Consider the following 13952-nt stretch of genomic DNA (forward strand, 5'->3'; position numbering starts at 1 on the left):
AGCCAAATAGATTGGCATAATGAGAGCTTTGCACTGAAGTGTCAGGACACCTGAGTTTTAGTTCAAATCTCAGTAACTTTACTCCCACTATCTGCAACCCTGTCTTGCATCTTTAAAATGAGGTGCATTAGTAAGGACAAGTTAGGTTATCTAGAAGTAACAAGTAACCCCATTAATTCAGTGATTTAATATAATCAGATTTCCTTCTTACTCAGCTTATATCTACCATGTTGGTGGGCAGAGGGTTCTGCTTCACATTGTCACTCAGAAGCCAGGAGATGGAGGGTTGCTTCTCTTGAAGTTTGAACCATTGTGAATATTAGCCTTCTACACTTGCCTCGTCATTGGAAAAGAGAGATTGGAGAGCTCAGCATAAGCTTTTAACTACCTTATCTCAGAAGTGACATGTATCACTTCTGCTCACATCTCATTTGTGAGAAACAGCCATTGGCTTCCTGCAACTTTAAAAGAGCTGAGAAATATCGGGGAGCAAATGAAACATTTGGTGAGCATGACTATTTCTTCCACATGAAGGAATTGTGACTTTTTGTTGTTTGTTTTCTTAAGCAATAGGAACATTTGTTACAATAAAATATATAAACATACAAATGTTATAGTTTAATACATTATTTTATACATAATAGTGACACTGTATTAATGGAAGTAGATCTGAAGACGCCTGAGCCCCTGCCTGCTTGTCCTATACTTCATAGCAACTATGCCATCTGATTACATCCAAGGTGCCATGGACCACCCAGTGTGGAAACTGCCTAGCCCGATGATCTCAAAGATCACTTCTAACTTTAAAAATTCTATTTGTAAGTAATGCTCCCATCTGTAAATGTATTAGGAGACTATATACACATGTTAAAAGCATGTTGTCAATCCTTGAGGATTTTTAACAACTTTTTAAATTACAAACATGGCATACACTACCAAAAAAGCAAAACAATAAAACAATTTATTATTCCCAACAAAATTATTTTTATTTGCCTTTATCTTGTCTAAATTTATATATAATTACATTTATGTCTAACTTTATATTTTTATTTCATATTTTATTATAAATAATTTTAAATTCTATTTTGTCTTTATAATGATTTTATTTATTTATTTATTTTATTTTGAGATGGAGTCTCACTCTGTCACCCAGGCTGGAGTGCAGTCGTGCAATCTCACCTCACTGCAACCTTCGCATCCCGGGTTCAAGCAATTTTCCTCCCTCAGCCTCTTGAGTAGCTGGGACTACAGGCACGTGCCACCACACCCGGCTAATTTTTTGTATTTTTAGTAGAGACGGGATTTCACTGTATTAGCCGGGATAGTCTCAATCTCCTGACCTTGTGATCTGCCCACTTCAGTCTCCCAAAGTGCTGGGATTACAGGCATGAGCCACCAGGCCTAGCCTGATTATTTTTTATAAATATAACATTAATGACTATAATTAACTAAACCAATCTTAAATACAATAGTGTAGATTCTTAACTCTATCTAAAAATGTGACAGTACAATAATAGCAGGTTGAGTTTTGAAAAGGAATTCAGAAATTAGAAATACCATTAATAAATCTAAAAAGATTTGCTTCAAGGAGAATTAGTAAGCTGAATAGAAGACTCTGTATGAACCAAATACATTATTTGAACCCAAACTAGAATTCTGTTAATATTTTGCTGACAGTGTACTGTGTCATGCATTGTCTAAGCACTCCATATGAATTATCTCACTTACTTCTCATAACAACCAATGCAAAATAGATAAACTTATTTTACAAATTATTTTACAGTAGAAAATTGAGGCTCAAAGAGTTTAGTATTTTGTATGGAGTTAGCTAAATACATAGTGCCTTATCCTGGCCCCAAACCAAGGTCTATCTGTCTAGCCTACACCTCTGCCTTCTATTATATTAATGTTAAGAGATGTTTTAAGGCAACTGACTATAGTGTGGGCAAACTGGTAAATAGGTGTTGCAATTCTCTTGCCAGCCTTTTCCAATACCACTGTTTTCCTTTTAAAATTATCTGCATTAAAATTGTATTAACATTTAGTTTAAACATATAAAATATAAATAAAATGTTAAAGTTTTTAATACCAATATATTTTCATGTGGTTCTATGGATTATGTTATCATAGAACTAATGAGAATAAACAAATGACAAATTACTCTATAGATTATTATTATTTCTGTTTTTTGATCCAATAAAAAATGTTTATTATGTAAATTGAGTTCAGCAAGAAAACAACTTGTTTTAACTATCTTTGACCAAGTGTAGACTCTAATAGTGTTACAAATGTGAGGAAAGTTGTAAACAAATACTGATTATTAATTATTCAAATATTAAGTAATTCGATGCTAAAGGACCTTGACCTATATGTAGTATTAACAAATGCATATAGGAGCAAAGAAAGTAAAATTTAATATTGATATTGTTTGGCTGTGTCCCAACCTAAATCTCAACTTGAATTGTATCTCCTAGAATTCCCACATTGTTGTGGGAGTGACCCAGGGGAGGTAATTGAATCATGGGGGCTGGTCTTTCCTGCGCTATTCTCATGATAGTGAATAAGTCTCATGAGATCTGATGGGGTTTCCACTTTTGCTTCTTCCTCATTTTCTCTTGCCTCCGCCATGTAAGAAGTGCCTTTCACCTCTTTGCATGATTCCGAGGCCTTCCCAGCCATGTGGAAATGTTAAGTCCAATTAAACCTCTTTTTCTTCCCAGTCTTGCATATGTCTTTATCAGCAGCATGAAAACGGGCTAATACAACTATCAATTTTCTTCTTTTTTTTTTTTTTTGAGATGGAGTCTTGCTCTGTCGCCCAGGCTGGAGTGCAGTGGCGCCGTCTGGGCTCACTGCAAGCTCTGCCTCCCAGGTTCATGCCATTCTCCGGCCTCAGCCTCCTGAGTAGCTGGGACTACAGGCACCCGCCACCAGGTCCGGCTAATTTTTTTTTTGTATTTTTGGTAGAGACTGGGTTTCACTGTGTTAGCCAGGATGGTCTCGATCTCCTGACCTCGTGATCCGCCCTCTGTGACCTCTCAAAGTGCTGGGATTACAGGCATGAGCCACTGCGCCTGGCCCAATTTTCTTCTTAATAATATGTTTATCTTAATATCAGTTAATTTAATAATATTCTATTTAAAAGATACAGTACAATATTGATCTTCTTGGTTACATTTATCTCCTAAATTAGAGATCCAAATTTTGTTCCTAAGTCAGGATATAGACCACAGATATGTTTTTCTTCTGGCCTAAGTAGTGTTAATAATTATTTGTCTATATTTTGAATTTGGGATTATGGGAGGCAGAATAGTGACACCCCAAAGATGTCCATGCCCTAAGCCAAGAACCCACGAATATGCTACATTGTGTAGCAAATGGGACTTTATTCACAAAGTTAAGTTTACAGACCAGATCTTAAAATAAGGAGGTTATCCTAGATTTCCCAGTTGAAGTGGGCCCAATCTAATAACATTAACATTTAAAAATAAAAAATTTTACTTACTTTGAAGGCATACATATGTGGCATCAGGGAAAGTCTGAGTTATCCAAAGCATTAAAGAGAGATTGAATTTATCATTGCCCAAGGGAGGTCATATGCAAAGCATGGGAAGGATCAAAGGTAACTTTGAGTAGCAAAGACTATCCCCAGAGAGAAACCACGGACTTAGTCCTACAACCAACAGGAATTGAATTTTGTAAAACTTGAATGAGATTAGAAGAAAATTCATCCTAGGAGCCTCGAAAAAGGAATATAACTTGCCAACATCTTGATTTCAGACCTGAAAGACTCTCAGCAAAGGACTCAGTCCTGTGTACCAGGACTTCTGACCTACAGAACTGTGAGATAGTAAAGGAGTGTTATTTTAAACCCCTAAATTTGTGGTAATTTGTGACAGCAAGGGAAAACTAATGTTGGGTTGTCTCTCATAGAAATTCATGTTTCTGCATAGACTTTCTGGTTTGGTTGCACGAGGTTGGAGTTAAGTAGTAGCTGTCTCATTTGGTTGGAGCCCAAGATTCTTTTTTACTCATTAACACCTGACCACCTTACTCATTTACATAACATGCTTTTCCAATTGGCATTTGTATTTCCAGCAAGTGTTCTCAAATTTAGAAGAGACATCGCAAGATGGTGAAATAGGAAGCCCTGGGCCCTCCTTCCCTCCACAAACACTGATTTGACAACAGTTCATGAACAGATTCCCTTTATGAGAAACCAAGAAACTGGTTAAGAGGCTCTTATGCCCCAGTTGAGTGCAAAATCATCCACATCAAAGATAGTCGGGGAGTTCAAGACACCTTTCCATAATTTCTAAACTGGCACAGTACTATATAATTGAGATGAATCTCCCCACATCCAAGCTTCCTGATGGGGAGGAAAGGAGGTACACCATATGTCCAATGTTGCAACTCCTCTAGGAGCTACCCAGGTAGGAGTGGGTCTGGCTCTGTCCAGGCTGTCTTAAGAGCACTGGTGAGGTCTGGCATTCTCTAGTGGCCCAGGACCAATAAGAGCAGTGACAGTGCTGTGGGTTGGTGGTTACCGTAGCCCCTGTTTTTGGCTTATCACAGAGAAAGTGGATGAAAACTCCCAGATTCTAGGTTTTCTTGGCAGAGGTAATAAATTGGACAAAACATCGAATGACTCAACTTTTCCGGAGGATTCTTGAGGAATTGGCGTCAGTATTGCTTTTCTCAGAGTGCTGGTGGACCTGGCACTCTAGACAGGGTCATTAAGAACAAAGCAGATTGGACTGCATGAAGGTTTGAGGGGCCCCTAGAATCTCTGGCCAGGCTGATAGGGGAGGGTCTTCTGTGAAGCCAGTTTGTGAACACTAGGACAGGTAGGTGGTTTTTCTAATGCCCCGCCACCGACAGAGAGAGTCAAACAAAACAAGAAACAAAAGAAGTATGTTCCAAACAAAGGACAAATATAAATTTCTAGAAACTGACTTTAGTGAAATGGAGATATATGATGTAGCAGATAGAGAATTAAAAATAACCATCATAAAGTTGGTCACTGAGGTCAGGAGGACAATGCATGAATAAAATTAGAATTTCAACAAGTAGAAAACTTAAAAAATACTAAGCAGAAATCATGATAAACAACACAATTAACTAAACAAAGAAATCACTAGAGTAATTCAAAAGCAGACTAGATGAAGCAGAAGAAAAGATTAGCAAACTTAAAGACAAGTCATTAGAAATTATTCAGAGGAGAAATAAAAGAATAAAAAAGAGTAAAGAAATTCAAGGAACTTATGAACAACATTCAGCTTACCAAATACACCATATAAGACTGCAGAAGGAACAGAGAAAGAAATGACCAGACAGCATATTGAAAGAAATAATGACCCCAAACTTCCCAATTCTGAGGAAGGAAATGAATACACACATCCAGAAAGCCTAAAGGATCCCAAATAAGAACCCAAATAAGTACCCAGTGGACTCGATTATAATCAAATTGTCAAATGTTGAAGACAAAAAGAATTTTGAAAACAGCAAGAGAAAATCATTTTTTTAACATATAAGGGAATCCCCATGAAAAATATCAGCTAGTTGTTCAGCAGAAACCTTGCAGACCGAAAGGCAGTGAAATGATGATACATTCTGAGTGCTGAAAGAAAAGAAATCAAACCAAAATAAGAAAACCGCAAGCAAAAATACTGTCCTCAGCAATGCTCTCCCTTAAAAATGGAGAGAGATTTCTCAGGCAAATAAAAGCTAATAAAGTTCATCACTACTAGTACTGCCCTACAAGAAATGTTAAAGGTTACAGGAAGACAGGGTGGTGGGGGGTGGAGGGAAAAATGTTAAAGAAACTTCTTTTTAAAGCCAAAACAAGAAGATACTAAAGAGCAATAAAATAGCATAAAAATAAGAAATGTAGTAAGTTAAATATATACACAAATACAGGATACTATATTACTGTAATAGTGGTGTGTAAATCACTTTTAATTCTAATATAAAAGTTAAAAGACAAAAGTATTAAAACACTATATCAAAAATGTTGATGGATACACAATACAAATAAATGTGCATTGTGACATCAATAACATAAGGTGTCATGAGGGAGAGTAACAGTGTAGGGTTTTTTTATGCAATTGAATTTAAGATGCTATAACCTTAAAATAGACTGTTATAACTGTAAGATATTTTCTATAAGCCCTATGGCAATCACAAAGAAAATATCTATAGAATATACACTAATAGAAAGAGAAAGGAATCAAAATACATCACTACAAAAAAATCAGCAAAGCACAAAGGAAGAAAACAAAAGAGAAAGAGTGACAAAACTACAAGATATACAAAAACACCAAAGTAGCAATAGTAAATTTTTATTAATAATTATTTTAAATGTTCATGAAGTCTCCTCAGTCAAAATAAATAAAGTGGATGAATTCATTAAAAAACAAGATTCAAGCTGGGCATGGTGGCTCACGCCTGTAATCCCAGCACTTTGGGAGGCCGAGGCTGGTGGATCACCTGAGGTCAGGAGTTTGAGACCAGCCTGACCAACATGGTGAAGCCCCGTCTCTACTAAAAATACAAAAATTAGCTGGGCGTGGTGGCAGGCGCCTGTAATCTCAGCTACTTGGGAGGCTGAGGCAGGAGAATCACTTCAACCTGGGAGGTGGAGGTTGCAGTGAGCCAAGATGGCGCCATTGCACTCCAGCCTGGGCAATGAGCAAAACTCTGTCTCAAAAACAAACAAAAATCACAAGATTCAACTCTATGCTGTCTACAAGTAATTAATTTTAGATTTTAAGACACACACTCTGGTTGTTAAAGGATGGAGAAGATATCCCATGAAATGAGAACAACAACAACATAAAGGAGCGGAATAGCTATACTTATATCACACAAAACAATTTCAATCAAAACTGTCAAAATACACAAAGGGAAATATTATATAGTAATAAAAAATAAATTTCACAGGAAGACATAATAATAAATAGGTATCACCCATCATCAGAGCACCTAAATATGTAAAGAAAACATTGACAGAACTGCAGGTAGAAATATACAGCAATAAAATAATAGAGAGATTTTAATACCCCACTTTCAATAATGGATAGAACAGCCAGACAGAAAGTTAACAGATTAATAGCAAACATTAACAACCCTACAAACAAATGGACCTAACAAACCCATACAGAACATTCCACCCAGAATATACATTCTTTTAAAGCACACATGGAACACTTTATAGCAGAGATCACATTTTAGCTCACAGAAAATTCTTACGGAATTTTAAAAGAATGAAATCATACCAAGTTTCTTTTCTGCTCATAATTGACTGAAACTAGACATCAACGGCAGAAGGAAAACTGAGAAATTCACAAATATGTAAAAACTAAACATCACACTTTTGAACAGCCATGGGGTCAAAGAAGAAATCAAAGGGAAATTAGAAAATATCTTGAGACAAATGAAAATGAAAATACAACTTGCCAAAACTTATGGGTTGTAGCAGTTATAGTACCAAGAAGGATACAAGCACAGTATTAATATATATGATATATGCATATATTTAAAACCAAAGAATGATTTCAAATAAAAAATCTAATTTCATGCCTCAAGGAACTAAAAAGTACAGCAAAAACTAAGGCCAAAATTAGCACATGAGAGAAAATAATAAAGACTAGAGGAGAAATAGACAAATGAGAGACTAGAGAAACAATGGAAAAATCAATGACACTAAGAGTTGGTTTTAGTTAAAGATAAACAAAATTTAAAAGGCGTTAATTAGCCTGAGAAAATAAGAGAAGATTCAAGTAAATAAAATTAGAAATGAAAATGGAGACATTACCACAGATGCCTCAGAAATAAAAAGGATCATAAGAGGCTACTATAAATAATTTTATGTCCGCCAACTGGGTAACCTAGAAGTGAATAAATTTTTAGAAACAGGCAACCTACTTAGGCTGAATCATAAAGAAATAAAAAGTCTGAATCAATCTATATTGAATCAGAGGGGATTGAATCAGTAATCAAAAATTTCCTAACAAAAAAAGCCCGGGACCAGATAGCTTCACTGGTCAATTTATCAACATTTAAAGAAGAAATAATTCCAGTCCTTCTCCAAGTCCTTCAAAAAACAGAAATAGAAGGAATACTACCGATGTCATTTCATCAGGCCGGCATTACCCTGATACTAAAGTGAGAAAAACATACCTCAAGAAAACAAAACTGCAGGCCAATATCTCTAATGAATATAGATACAGAAATCCTCAAGAGAATATTAGCAAGCTGAATTCAACAGCACTTTAAAAGAACCATACACCGTGATCAAGTGGGAATTTTCCCTGGGATGCAAGTATGGTCTAACTCATGCAAATCAATTAATATGACGTACCACATTAACAGATTGAAAGAAAAAAATCACATGATCATTTCAACTGATACAGAAAACCATTTTACAAAAATGAACACCCTTGCATGATTAAAAAGACACTCTGCAAACTATTTATAGATGGAATGTACCTCCATGTAATGTAGGCCATATATGACAAGCCCACATCTAACATCATAATAAGTGGTGAAAAACTGTAAGCTTTTCCTCTAAGATCAGAAGGCAAGGATACTACCAGAAATTCTAGACAGAGCAATTAGTCAAGAAAAAAAAGAGAGACATCCAAAAAAAACCAAGGAGTAAAATAATTGCTATTCACAGATGATATGATGTAGAAAATTCTAAAACCTCCACAAAAAGTTGTTAGAACTAATAATTCCAGAATATTTGCAAGATAAAAAATGAGCACACCCAATTAGTTGCTTTTCTATAAATTAAGAACAAACTAACTTCTTCAAAAATTAAGAATACAATTCCATTTACCATACCATCAAAATGAATAAAATACTTAGCAAAAACCTAAATGGAGGCAAAGCACTTGTACACAGAAAACTACAAAACATTGATGAATGAAATTGAAGACTACACATGCAAACAGAAAGACATCAGTGTTCATAGATTGGAAGATTTAATATTGTTAAAGTGTTCACATTACCCATAGCAATCTACAGATAAAATGTAATTCTTATCAAAACCCCAATGACATTTAAAAAATAGATAATCCTAAAATTTATATGAAATCAAAAAACCCTAAACATTCAAAACAATCTTGGTAATGAAAAACAAAACTGGAAGCATCAGACTTCCTGATTTCAAAATATAGTACAAATTGCTGGCATGTGGCCCACGTCTGTAATCTCAGCTCTTAAGGAGGCAGAGGCGAGAGGATAGCTTGAGCCCAGGTGTTTGATACCTGCCTGGGCAATATAGCAAGATCCCATTCTCCACAAAAAGGAATAAAAAAAAGACAATGTAGTACAAAGCAATAGTAATTAAAACAGTATGATAATGTCATAAATATAGACACGTGGAAAAATGAAACAGAACAAAGAGTCCAGAAATTGATTGCATGTATAGTCAACTGATCTTCAACTTAGGTGCCAAGAATATGCAATAAAGATAGTCTCTTCAAAAATGATGTTGGATATCCACATAGAAGATAATGAAATTGGACCCACATCATACACCATAAAAAAAAACTCAAAATTGATTAAAAATGTAAGACTCAAAACTTTAAAACTCCTAGAAATAAATAAAGAAGAAGCTATATGACATTGGTCTTGGCAGTTATTTCATGGATATGACACCAAAAACACAGGCAACAGCAGCAAAATAGACAAGTTAAACTCGTATAAAATTAAAAAGATATAAACTAAAAGATTCTGTATAGCCAAAGAAACAGTGAACAGAATGAAAAGACAACCTACAGAATGGAAGAAAATATTTGTAAGCTAGATATTAGATAAGGTGTTAGTTTCCAAAATATATAAGGAAAAACTCAATAGCAACAAGAATAACAATCCAATTTTTAAAACGGCTACTTAAATGAATATCTATCTAAAGAAGTCATACGGTCTGCTGATACACATATAAAAATGCTAAATGTCACTTATCATCAGGTAAATGCAAATCAAAATCACAATGAGATATCACTTCATACCTGGTAGGATGGTTAATTTTTTTAAAAAAAGATGATAAATGTTGGCAAAAATGTGATGAAATTGGAACTGCTGTACACTCTTGGTCATAAAGCAAAAAGATGCAGTTGCTATGAAAAGCAATTCAAAGATTCCTCAAAAATTCAAAATAAAATTATTACATGGTCCAGCAATCCCACTTCTGGATATTTATCAAAATAATTAAAATCAGTGTGTTTAAGTGATATTACCATTCCAGTGGTCACTGTAGCACTATTCACAATATCCAAGATGTGGAAACAATCTGAATGTCTATTCATGGATGAATGGATAAAGAAAATATGGTACATACATACAGTTGAATATTATTCAGCCTTAAAAATATAAGGAATTCCTTCAATATGCAACAGCGTGGATGAACCTTGAAGTCATTATGCTCAGCATAATAAGCCAGCTATTGGTGGACAAATACTGCATTATGTCACTTATACGAGGTAATTTAGATAGTGAACCACATAAAATCAGAGTAGACTGAAGGATGGGGAAATATGGAGTTACTGATCAATGGTCATAAAGTTTCGATTGTACAAGATGAATAAGTTTTAGAGATATGTCGTACAACACTGTGCCTACAGTTAATAATGTGTTATGCACTTAAACCTTGTTGAGCGGCAAAGAACTAAAACTAGATTAACTATTTGATCCAGCAATCCCATTACTGAGTACCCAAAAGAAGTAGTCATTATATCAAAAAGACACCTGCACACATATGTGTATCACGGCATAATTTTCAGTCCCAAAGCTATGGAACCAATCTAAGTGCCCATCAACCAAGGAGTAGATAAAGAAAATGTTGTACGTATAGACCATGGAATACTACTCAGCCATAACAAGAGTGAAATAATGTCTTTTGCAGTGACTTGGATGGAGCTGGGGGCCATTATTCTAAGTAAAGTAACTCGGGAATGATAAACCAAATGTCATGTGTTCTCACTTATAAGTGGGAGCTAAACTATGGGTACACAAAAGCATACAGAGTGGTATAACAGAAATTGGAGATTGAGGGAAGGAGGGAAGGGTGGGGTGTGATTTTTAAAAACCCTATGTATTGTGTACAATGTACAGTACTCGGGTGATGGGTGCAGTAAAATCTCAGACTTCACTAAATAATTCATCCATGTCACCAAAAACCACGTGTATCCCAAAAGCTATTGAAAGAAAAATATATTTATTAAAAAAATTAAAAATGAGTAAATACCCACCCTACCCCCCAAAAATTGTTGAGAGGATAGATCTTTTGTTAAGTTCTTACCACAATAAAATAAGGTTTAAAATTTAATTAATTAAAATTTCAAGAAAACCAGAACCCATGATCAACTGGGGATTTTTTTTTTATTCCTCCTACAATGTCCTTGACTTTAGAATTTCTTATTTTGCCACATTAGACCATACTCAATCCTTCATTTCTATTTCTCTCCTTTTCTTTCTTTTTAACAGAGCTCAGTGTACTCAACAAAGTTTGTTGCTGTGGAAACATAAACCTTTTCTTTCACAAGTATTTTTCAAGAATAAATATCATCGTGCAATTCTTTTCTCAAGTTTTTTTTAATGCTGCAGTTGCTATGGCGTTTCCTTCCTCCATGTAGTGAATAATGTTGGACAAATGTTGTTACTGCAGATTCTAAGCAAAGGCACTGTTCCAATATTTTAACTTTAATTGTAGTTGTGCCTTATGAGGTCAGGGCCTGAAACTAGAAAGAATAAATAAATACACGTTGTTCTTGATGTAGAATTATTTAGCACAGAAAGAAAAAAGTCTAAATAGTGAAACCAACATCTGCCTGGGCTACAGGTTAAATAATCTTTCAGTCCCAAATATGTGGATGCTTCTTGTTCTAGTGACTGAATATATCAACATAGCTTAACCGACAGCTACATGTTCTCTTAGTTCTCCAAGTGTCTATTTTATCAGTTTTCACAGCTGAAGTTTAAGATTTATTTGTATACTATTCAAATATTGTCTCTCCCATTAACTATACAATTCTCTGATGGCAGAGTTTCTATAGCTTCATCCCCATTTTATACTAAGCACAAGGTGCCTATATCATCATAAACTTTCAATAATTTTTTATTGAATGAATAAAAGATATATGCTTTAGTTACTATTTATATGCCTAGAATTGTGTGTACAATACATAATTCTGAATCATAACATGACAAAGCATTGAAGACAAAGCATTCACGTGTTCGCAGAATTCAGAAATCATTTGTTTAAGGAGTTGGAAAAAAAAAAAAAAAAAACTTGGCCGGGCGTGGTGAAAAAACTTGGCCGGGCGCGGTGGCTCACGCCTGTAATTCCAGCACTTTGGGAGGCTGAGGCGGGCGGATCACGAGGTCAGGAGATCGAGACCATCCTGGCTAACACGGTGAAACCCCGTCTCTACTAAAAATACAAAAAAAAAAAAAAAAATTAGGCGTGGTGGCAGGCACCTATGGTCCCAGCTACTCCGGGGGGCTGAGGCAGGATAATAGCGTGAACCCGGGAGGCGGAGCTTGCAGTGAGTCAAATCGCCACTGCACTCCAGCCTGGGGCCGGAGGGACAGAGTGAGACTCACTCGCAAAAACAAAAACAAAAACAAAAAAACAAAAAAGAAAAAACCCTCAACTTTCCACATATTTCCACATTATAGTAATGTCTCTGCCAGAGCCCTGGGTTTGTTCCACATCTTGTTAAATGGAAGCCTAATAGTGTCATGTAAAGGATGCTAGAAACTAAGGGAATAAAAGTAATTGATGATGGGATACAAGCTGTATTGTTGTAGGTGCCAATCATCTGATAGTCCCTGTATTAGTCCGGGTTCCCTAGAGGGACAGAACTAATAGGAGATGTGTGTGTGTGTGTGTGTGTGTGTGTGTGTGTATAAAATTAGGAAATTAGGATATATATAAAATAAACCAACAGGATATATATATAATTACTATATATATAGTACTTACTATATTTTTAATCTATCTTTATAGTTAATTTTTTATTTCTTATGTAAACCAAAACAGTATCTGAGACAGGTCTCAGTCAATTTAGAAGTTTATTTTGCCAAGGTTAAGGACATGCCTGGAAAAAAACAAACACGAGGCTGTGCACAGTGGCTCACGCCTTTAATCCCAACACTTTGGGAGGCGGAGGCAGAGGCAGGTAGATTGCCTGAGCTCAGGGGTTCGAGACGAACCTGCATACAGCAACATGGTGAAACCCCGTCTCTACCAAAAATACAAAAAATTAGCCAGACGTGGTGGCACATGTCTGTGGTCCCAGCTACTCAGGAGGCTGAGGTGGGAGGATCGCTTGAGTCTGGGAGGCCATGGTGAGCTGAGATCACACAGTGAGGTGAGATCACACTATGGCACTCCAACCTGGGTGACATAGTGAGACCTCATCTCAAAAAAGGAAAAACAAACAAAAAAAAACACAAAAAAACCAACCAACAAACAAAAATCCCAAGGAATCACAGAAACAGTCTGTGGTCTGTGCTTTTCTCCAAAGATGAATTTGAGGGCTTAAATATTTAAAAGGAAAATTTGGCTGGAGAGAAAAGAGGAAGGATATTGTAATCCATATAATGCATGAGAAAAGGAGTAGGTAGGGGAATAGCCAATAATGTGTTCATCTGGTGCTCAGTAAATCAGCACTTTACATCAGATAAGACGAATATAAAGTAGCTACTAGTGGATATCTTTAACCTTTTATCTGTAGCTATCTGTTTAAGAACACAAGAAAAGGCCGTTTTTTGCATGACCCAGGTTTCAGCTTAATTTCTTTCTTTGTGGCATGTGAATTGGGGTCCCAAGTTTTTATTTTCCTTTCACACTTATCAACACAAAATTAAGATCATTTAGAAGCCCCCCTAGACCAATCCTCAATACTTATCTATTGCCAATTATTGGCTATCATGCCCAC

This window comes from Nomascus leucogenys, chromosome 2, assembly GCF_006542625.1.
Source record: "Nomascus leucogenys isolate Asia chromosome 2, Asia_NLE_v1, whole genome shotgun sequence".
NCBI classification, from domain to species: domain Eukaryota; kingdom Metazoa; phylum Chordata; class Mammalia; order Primates; family Hylobatidae; genus Nomascus; species Nomascus leucogenys.